The sequence below is a fragment of the Eriocheir sinensis genome, chromosome 26 (genome assembly GCF_024679095.1).
Source record: "Eriocheir sinensis breed Jianghai 21 chromosome 26, ASM2467909v1, whole genome shotgun sequence".
Taxonomy (NCBI): Eukaryota; Metazoa; Arthropoda; class Malacostraca; order Decapoda; family Varunidae; genus Eriocheir; species Eriocheir sinensis.
The window spans coordinates 11229171-11239434 of record NC_066534.1 but is presented as its reverse complement, the minus strand read 5'-3'; positions in this window follow the sequence as shown (position 1 = coordinate 11239434).

The window sequence follows — 10264 nt, the reverse complement described above, 5'->3', positions numbered from 1 at the left end:
CTGCCAATTATATATTAAAGACAGATATCAGTGACCACTACCCAGTAATCTCTGTATTTAAATGTGATAAATATCGTCATCCTTCTCCCACTTACGTAACTAAAAGAATATTTAATCAGGACTCCCTTGAAATATTTAGTAATAGTCTCTCACAAACTAATTGGAGTGACACATTAAATTGTATATGTGCTAATGAGGCCTACAACTTATTTTACAGTAAATTTAAAACATGTTTTGATAAGTGTTTTCCGGAAAGAAAATTAAATTTAGTTTTAAAAAGGAACGTAGTCCACACATTACTCTAGCTCTTAAGAATAGTATTAGAGAAAAACATCGACTTGAAAAACTAGCTCATAAATGGCCTTTAACGTTTAAGGAGCCTTATAGAATATATAGAAATAAATTAACGTCACTTTTAAAATTAGCCAAGAAGAAGTATAACCAAGAGCAGTTACTTAATAGCCAAGGTAATCCAAAACAACACTGGAGATCCATTAATACTATTCTTGGTAGATGCACAGGTGCTAAACATACAGTTATTGAATTAAAGCCACATTGTACTGACATTTCTGAAACATTTAATGACCATTTTTTGAAGGCTGGGGGGCTAGATCATGATATAGTAGGGGATGAATATATGACATATTTACACAACTCACCTAATTACTCGGTATACTTATCACCAGCTACACAGATAGAAATTGAAAACTTTCTTAAGACATTAAAAGGTACATCATCTGGTTTTGATGAAATTTCTCCCTTGGTCGTAAGACAAACTGCCAGCATAATTTCCTTGCCATTAACACACATAGTTAACCTCACATTAAAGAAAGGAGTTTTTCCGGACGAACTTAAGAAAGCTAAAATTATTCCATTGTTTAAGTCAGATAATAGAGATGATGTCAATAACTACAGACCTATATCAGTTCTTCCTGTGTTCAGTAAAGTCTTTGAAAAAGTGATATGCACTCGTCTTGTAAATTTCATTGAGAAAAATAATTTATTTTCGAATTGTCAGCATGGTTTTAGACCAGGGCGCTCTACTGAGTCGGCCATATTTCAGTTTACCAATAATGTGTATAAATATCTGGAAAAGAAACATTATTTAGTTGGAATTTTTTTAGATCTTTCTAAGGCTTTTGATTCGCTATGTCATAAAATTCTATTAAGTAAACTTAGTAATTTTTTGACTCTGGGAGTTCTTTTAGAATTATTCAAAAATTATTTAACAAATCTATTTCAAGCTGTTTACTGTAATTCTAAATATTCTTCTTTCAAGCCCATCAAAATGGGTGTACCGCAAGGATCTATCCTAGGACCTATACTTTTCTCATCTATATTAATGATATTGTCAATGCTAGTAATAAATTTAAGTATACCATTTATGCTGACGACACTAATTTACTATTAGATGATAAAAATATAAATAGTTTGCATATAAACATTAATAATGAGCTCAATTCAATTAATATGTGGCTTAAACATAATAAGTTAAGGTTAAATATCACTAAAACAAAATACATTATCTTTCAAAACCGATCAGTCACTACTAACATGCCACCTATAACACTTGAAGGAAAAGTACTTGAACGAGTTTCTTATACTAAGTTTTTGGGCGTTGTCATAGATCAAAATATCAATTGGAAATACCAAATTAATTCTGTTGCAAATAAACTATCTAGGATATGTGGCATACTGTATCGAATAAGAAATAGCCTTACACAAGAAGCACTTATCAGTATTTATTATACACTTTGTTACCCGCATCTCATTTATTGTGTATCTGTGTGGGCGTGTACGTGGCCTTCCTTTCTTAAAAATCTTCAGGTTTCTCAAAATAAGATATTTAGGTGTATGTTTTACATGAACAAGTTTGATTCCACACATAACGTATTTTCCACACATAGATTTCTTAATTTTAAAAACATTCATTGTTATTTTCTACTATTATTTATTTATAAAAACCTCGCACTGATGCATGGAACTCATCCTTTTCAAGTTATTAATACAGTGCATAATACGCGCAGGAACAATATAAATCTTATCTCTCCACAGTTCAGGACAGTTCTTTTCAGAAATAGTATTCTATGCTCAGGACCTCAAGTTTGGAATTCTTTGCCAGTAGAAATAAAAAATCTCCTTAATAGTAATAATTTCTCTCTATTTAAAAAGTCAGTAAAAACACACTTATTTGCAATCCAAAACAATCACGGTTAAAATTATAATTTATTCCTGAAACATGAACACAAATTTACATTATTAAATCTAATCAGTGAATTGCATAGTACTATTGTCCATATTATTTTTATTATTGTTACTATTATTATTATTATTATTATTATTATTATTATTGTTATTATTATTATTATTATTGTTATTATTATTATTATTGTTGATGCTGTTGTAGTTGTTATTATAGTTAACATTTTAGATATAACTATTATAACTTCATCTGGTATTATAGTTAATGTTGTTATTTATTGTATATTTGTATTTAGCTTTATGGTTGGGAGCTATCTGCAACCTTTAGAAAGATAATAATAGTACAATGAAATAAATATACAGTCTGTCGGGAAGCTTCGGCTTGACAGGCTAGATTCGTTAGAATTATATATATATATATATATATATAGATATATATATATATATATATATATATATATATATATATATATATATATATATATATATATATATATATGTATATATCAATGTGTGTATATTATGGCAATAAACATTACTTACTTACTTACTTACTTACTTACCACTGGATGGTTAGCCCAATACACACACACACACACACAAACACACACACACCATCCTTCCCCACTTCCCCCATTACTCATCACATAAATCTCACTGTACTTTGTGTATTTTCAGCCTTATGCCTGCCAGCAAATGAATAAACCATATATTATTATTATTATTATTATTATTATTATTATTATTATTATTATTATTATTATTATTATTATTATTATTATTATTATTATTATTATTATTATTATTATTATTATTATTATTATTATTATTATTATTATTATTATTATTATTATTATTATTATTATTATTATTATTATTATTATTATTATTATTATTATTATTATTATTATTATTATTATTATTATTATTATTATTATTATTATTATTATTATTATTATTATTATTATTATTATTATTATTATTTTTATTATTATTATACACACACACACACACACACACACACACACACACACACACACACACACACACACACACATAGGAATATACAAAGACACGGTAGCGTGCAGATTACTGTGTTTCCATTGAATATTTCAAACTCTTTACGTAATCGCTGTACACGTGCTCAAGTGTGTGTGTGTGTGTGTGTGTGTGTGTGTGTGTGTGTAACGTTCAACAAGGTAATATATACAGCATAATATAGCGTGCAGTCTGGTTCTGTGCAGATTTGCTCCATCAAAGACCGTGCAAGAATTGCCAGGAAATTGTCAGGGTAAAGGCTTGTGAAGCGTGGCTGCTGCGTCTCTAAGCTGTGTTCCGTGTGCGAGTAACGGTTCTTGAGGAATTTTTTGTACCTTGTAGTGCCATGCGAGGCTTGGTAAAATGCAAAGAGAAATAGATCATATCCTAAAGTAATTGTAATGATGGTGATATTTATAATAATATTAATATGATTTTTATGATTTATTAATGATCATGATAATAACAATAACAATAATAATAATAATAATAATAATAATAAAAATAGCAATAATGGTAATAATGATAATACTAATGGTAATAAAATTGCTATTAGTCATGGTAGTAATACCAAACTTCTGCTACTACTACTATTACTACTACTACTACTACTACTACTACTACTACTACTACTACTACTACTACTACTACTACTACTACTACTATTACTACTACTACTACTACTACATTTTACTTCCAGTTATATTATTACCTATATTATTAAGACTACTACTCCGGCTGTTGCTTCTTCTGCGGCGTAACCCTCCCCGCCTTCTGCTGTGTATGGGCGTCTCGTGCGCCTCCCTCGGTGGTATATAACAGAGAAGTAAAGGTACGTTATGAAAGAAAGCTGGAGCATATTCAGACGTGTACCTCAATAGGTTTTAGGGGCGCCATTCTTCCTGCTCTTTGAGGGATTGAAGGTAAAAAGGAAAAGTGTATTAAGACTGGCACGAAACAAATCTGGGGCAGCTAGTCCGAAGCTCAACCCGCGTCAGGCCATTCCCTCCGCCCCTCCATCAAACCCCATCCGCCCATCTCTTTCCTGATTCGCCTCTTTTTGAAGGACGTTGCCGCTGTTCCTACCTTCTGTCCATCCTTTCGATCACCATCCTCGTTCTCGTCCCTCTAAGGAAAGCCGCCATTCGCATTGCCATCTTCTCATTCTCTGCCTTTATTCTCGTTCACTTTCCTCGTCCTACACGTGGGGTGTCTGCCTAGCGTTAGACGTCGGTAATTTATTGGACTGAGGGGCGTGTGTTTGTCTCGCCTCAGGGATCTAGTTTCTACGGGAAGTTTCAGCTCATCTCTTGTACCCTTAGCCGTGATGTATTATAGGGGCTTCGTGGTGCAGTGGTTAGCACACTCGGAGTGGAAAAATTTGGGCGTCTTTTCCGATACCCTACGCCCCTGTCCACCCAGCAGTGAATGGGTACCAGGTATTAATCGGGGGTTGTGTCCCGTCTCCTAGGATCTGTTCCCTTCTCCTATAATTCCTTCCCCTTCTGTCTCTCTCCGGCATATGACCACAGATGTTGCGCCGACTTAACGAAATTTTCCAAACTTTCCGGGATGTATTATTAATATTATTTTTGAGGTCCATGAAGGGGCATCAAAGGGAAATAAAAATACTGATATAGGCCCAGAGTCACTTCGATGAACATGCGTGGAGATGGAAAATTAAAATAGTAGCAATAAAGTATGAAGAATGAAAAGGGGGTGGGCAAAATCAATATCTATGGTTCATTTCGGCATAGTTATAGGTGATGCATAAACTGATCCCAAATGCGTTGATATATATTATGAAATGGTCTGCGTGAGTGATGATTTTTTCTCATTTTTCTCGCTTAGAGGGAAGGGCCTTTAAGAAACATGATCCCCGCAGCCATCGGGTTAACTGTTTGTTCACGTGAGAGGCGTTGCCGTGACTACCGTTCAGTGAGTCAAGTGCTTGATGTCCATATTCCTAAACGCATCGGGTACCCATTGCGACTATTTTCCAAGGCCACAGAGAAGACTAATCGTGGTTTTCATGGGTTGTTTTCCCGTTCAAGGTGAAGAAGTCGTGTAAAACTATCAACAGGATCACAAAATAGTCCGCTACCATCACCATCTCACCACCTGCATTATTCAGTATAAAAATTCCTCGTACTTCCAACCTCACAGCGCTTCGACATGTCACTCTAATCTTGTGGTCTTTCCCTTCTCCCATCTTCCACTCCTCAGCAAATTACTTACAACCTCCATACTGCTATCACAAACCACTTCATATTAAACTATCCCTCTTTTTCTTTTCCGTCCCTCTGTCTTTTCCATCTTAAGGGGCTATTACACTGGGCAAATTTTCCGTGGATCTTCAGTCAAACCACGCTCTCCTCTAGCGTAATTCTCATTTGTTTCTTGTTATCACTGCTGGTGATATGATGATGGTGAGTAATACCGTCGTCCTTTGGTGAAATCTACCGTAGATCGTGGACACGTCAGAAAACCATGGAAATATGAGAACCACGTCAGCGGAAATCGTGGTTTGACTGAAGATCCACGGAAAATTTGCCCAGTGTAATGGCCACTTTAACCTATCAACAGGATCACAAAACAGTCCATGAAAAGACCGGCAACAGGAGAATTGAGGTGCTGATGCGTTTAATTAAGAATACGGGCTTCGAGTTACGGTGAGCCAGTTCGGCAGGGAAGGATCGGCTGCCCTCCTTCCCCTCTGGTGGCTCAGCGTGGTATCAGTACATGTGGTTAAAGTAAATGCTAATGGGGGAAGTATAGTCGTTTTTTATACACAAATATTGAAGGCTGAAGGAGGCTTTGATGCAGATGATAGGCAGATGAACTCTCTCTACACTCTACCTTGGCTTCCATCTTTGTCGATGTTAAAGTCTGCGTGTGGTCTAATGTGAAAAGTTTTCTCTCTCTCTCTCTCTCTCTCTCTCTCTCTCTCTCTCTCTCTCTCTCTCTCTCTCTCTCTCTCTCTCTCTCTCTCTCTCTCTCTCTCTCTCTCTCTCTCTCTCTCTCTCTCTCTCTCTCTCTCTCAAACATCACTACTATTAAGAGAGAGAGAGAGAGAGAGAGAGAGAGAGAGAGAGAGAGAGAGAGAGAGAGAGAGAGAGAGAGAGAGAGAGAGAGAGAGAGAGAGAGAGAGAGAGAGAAACAAAGACAGAAATAGAGACAGAGAACAAGACACAGAGACTCCTTACCTTTGGTCTCGCGCACTCTGTAACATCTGGATTGGCCCAATTTCCCCTCGTCACGCCTCCTCCACCGATGAGCCTGTGCAGGGAAGGACGAGCGGCTGGGGCTCAGGACGGGAACAAGACGCCCCTCAAGATAAATGACTCCCCTGCTCCTGTATTCTTTTATCCCTCACCATTTTTCCTTCTCTGTTTTTCGGAGTGGCAAACATTGATTTTTCTCTCCTTCCTACCAGTAAATATTATATCGGCGTGTACTCGGTGGTTCAAAATATATCGGGTAACTAGATTTGTGTATTATTTCGCTGACCATGACGTTTTGGAGGGTTTGTGGAGGTTGTTTCTGTGCGGGAATGGCTGAGGCGTGTTATTGAAGGGCTAGAACAGTAATTTGAAAAAGTAAAAAGGGTTGTCAGGTCGATTTGAAAGGGGCAATGCTGAATGTCGTGATGAATCTGTCTACCTGTCTGTTTCCTGTTTTTGTCAGCCTTTTCGTCTACCATTTTCCTTCTTTCTGTTTGTTTGTCTGTGTGTGTGTATCTGTGTCTGTCTGTCTCATCTGTGTTTGTGTCTGCTTCTGTCTCTGTCGTTGTCTGTCTGTCTCATCTGTCTTTGTGTCTGTTTATGTCTCTGTCGTTGTCTGTCTGTCTCATCTGCCTTTGTGTCTGTTTATGTCTCTGTCGTTGTCTGTCTGTCTCATCTGCCTTTGTGTCTGTTTATGTCTCTGTCGTTGTCTGTCTGTCTCATCTGTCTTTGTGTTTGTTTATGTCTCTGTCGTTGTCTGTCTGTCTTATCTAATCTTCATCTTTTAATTTTTTTGCCATTTCTTCGCTCCTGTCATATATTAGCTCCTTGCGATTGATATATTTTCCATGGCCTTTCTTCTTTTTCCTCGTTTGTTTTACCTTGAGTACCGTTCGATCGTAATGCTTTTTTAATCATTCCTTCCTCCACTGCTAATTTGTGTATATTATCTTGTTCACTTGTAATGTTTTTCCTCTTACCCTTTTGACTTGCAACATCTTTTGTGACAAGAAAAAATTGACATGACATCTCTTATTGTCCGTTATTGTTTCCAGTTAACCTTCTCATCACCTCCATATATATACTTTTCATGCAGTATTTGTGTAATTTTATATTCGTCGATACGATTGATTTCCTTTCTTCAGTAAAGTATGGGGCGTGAGGTTAGCTCGTGTAATTCTCTCTTTCCCGTGAGTTAGATCACTGTAAGTTTTCCGTATTTGATTTCCCCCCCCCCTTTTTTTTTACAGTAAAGGAGGCAGCTCAAAGGCACACACACACACACACACACACACACACACACACACACACACACACACACACACACACACACACAAACAATAATGAAGAAAAAAAATCCCGCTACTTGCTGCTCCTAAAAATATTACAGAGTGGCTATTGTGGAGTGGCTGTGGCGTAAATGTGTGCAGAAACTACGAGGCTTGCGGCTACACTCTCATCCACAAAACTCCGGCCGCTGAAAACACACGAAGTCCGCGGTGAGCGAGGTTATATTATTTAGCGTCAGTTTTGCGTTGCCGTTGCTGTGTGATGAAACAAATGGAGAGAGCTATAGCGGGAACGAGAGCAAAAACAAGAGCGAGAGAGAGAGAGCGAGAGAGAGAGAGAGAGAGAGAGAGAGAGAGAGAGAGAGAGAGAGAGAGAGCAAGAGAGAAATAGCTAGCGAGAACAAGAACCAGAGGCGAGAGGGAGAGCGAGAACGAGAGCGAGAAAGAGAACAAACACGGAAATGAAAATGAAAGTACAAATAAGAACAAGAACAAAAACAAAAACGAGAGAGAGAGAGAGAGAGAGAGAGAGAGAGAGAGAGAGAGAGAGAGAGAGAGAGAGAGAGAGAGAGAGAGAGAGAGAGAGAGAGAGAGAGCAAGCAAGCATTAGCCAGTGTCACATTGTTTCTTTAAATCTAGTGCTAATTGCCTACCTCGCCGCACCTGCTCTGGGACTACTGTTGTGTGGCCGCCTACTGGACCCGCCGCTTCCCACGCATGAATATTTCCGTGGACTGGGTTAAAAACTGCCCGTGCTGTGTGTAAGGCCATTGGGTTAAGAGGTGAAGGGATGCCGGATGGTTCGGTCTGACTTTACTGAAGGTGTTAAGTGTATTGATGAGAGGACGAAGGCGATGGTGGTTAAATTAAGTAGAGATGGAGACTGTAGAAGGAGGAAGGGAGGGAGCATAGGAGGAAGAGTAAAGAAGAAAGGAAGAGTATATTAGGAGAAAAAGGGCGGAAGGAAGGAAGGAAAAGTAGGAGACAGGAACCTCGGAAGAGAATGAATGGAAGGAAGAGAGGAAGACAGTAGTAGGAGGAAGGGAAGAGAGTAGGAAAGGGAGGAAAGAGAGGAAGCAAGAGAAAGAAGGAAGAAAGGAAGGGAGGCTGATGATGATTGACAAGGAAAAATATTGAAAACGACAGATATGAAACATGTTCAGGCATTTGAATTACTGGTTTTAATCGTCAACTGGTTCATAGGAGTGAGATGTGGGTGTCTCGATACATGTTACGAGTGAGAGGAACAGGGAGTGAGGGGAGTGTGTGAAGATATATGGAACGGCAAGTTAGAGGAGGACTGAGAACATGAAGGACATCGATGATAGGAAAGGGGACGGGAAGAGAGGGGGAGGAGGAAAAGGACGACATGAATGGGACTCGAATGCAGTGAGTATACTAGAGAGAGAGAGTTTAGGAGACGACATAGGAGAGAGGGAAAGGAATGGAAAGAGAGGGAGAGGAGGATGAGGAAGACACAAGTACAGTGAGAATGAAAAGATAGAATGGAAGACAGACTTGGATTAGAGGAAAGGGAATGAAACAGAGAGTGTGAATTGAATATTGGCGAGAGGAAAATGCAGTGAGAATAAGGTGAGAAAGGGAGACAGACTTGATGGAGAAAGAAGGGAAGGGGAAGAGAATGAAGGTGTAATGAAGACAGGAATAGGAGAGGAGAGGAAAGGGAAGGGGAAGAAAGAGGAGGTGTGCGTAAGAAGACATCATTGAGAGGGGAATGAAGTGATAATATAGAGAATGAGAGGACAGAGAGGATGTGAGGAAGACAGGAAAGCAAAGGGAGATGGCTGATGGGGTGGAGAGTGAAATAGGTTTGTGAGCGAAGCTAACTGAGTGTAGATTAAAGGCTGGAATGAGTGTATGACAATAGCTTTGGTGAAGAAAAGTAAAATCAATGCGCAAGTGAATGAGTGAAAAAGAATTAGGAATATAATGAACAAGTGAGAGAGTAAGAGAATGAGTGTGTGAATGAGTGACAGAGAAAACGAATGAGGGAGATAATGAGCAAATGAAGAGAGAGAGAGAGAGAGAGAGAGAGAGAGAGAGAGAGAGAGAGAGAGAGAGAGAGAGAGAGAGAGAGAGAGAGAGACAGAGGATGAGCGGGTGGCTGGATAAGAGGACGAGCGAATGAGTGAGCGAATATATCGAATAAACGATAATTGAAGGGCGGGGTGACAGGGGGTCAATTTGTAACGGGCCGCCGACCTCAGGGATGGAAGGGATTGACTGATTGATTGACTGCTCGCAAAAATATGTATAGGCCCGCCTGTTTCATAGCCTTGCTCTCGGTTCATACCAGTTTGCAAGCCCTATTCGCAGCCCCTCCTCACACACACACACACACACACACACACACACACACACAGTCTCACACTCACACACACACACACACACACACACACACACACACACACACACACACACACACACACACACACACACACACACACACACACACACACACACACACACACACACACACACACACACACC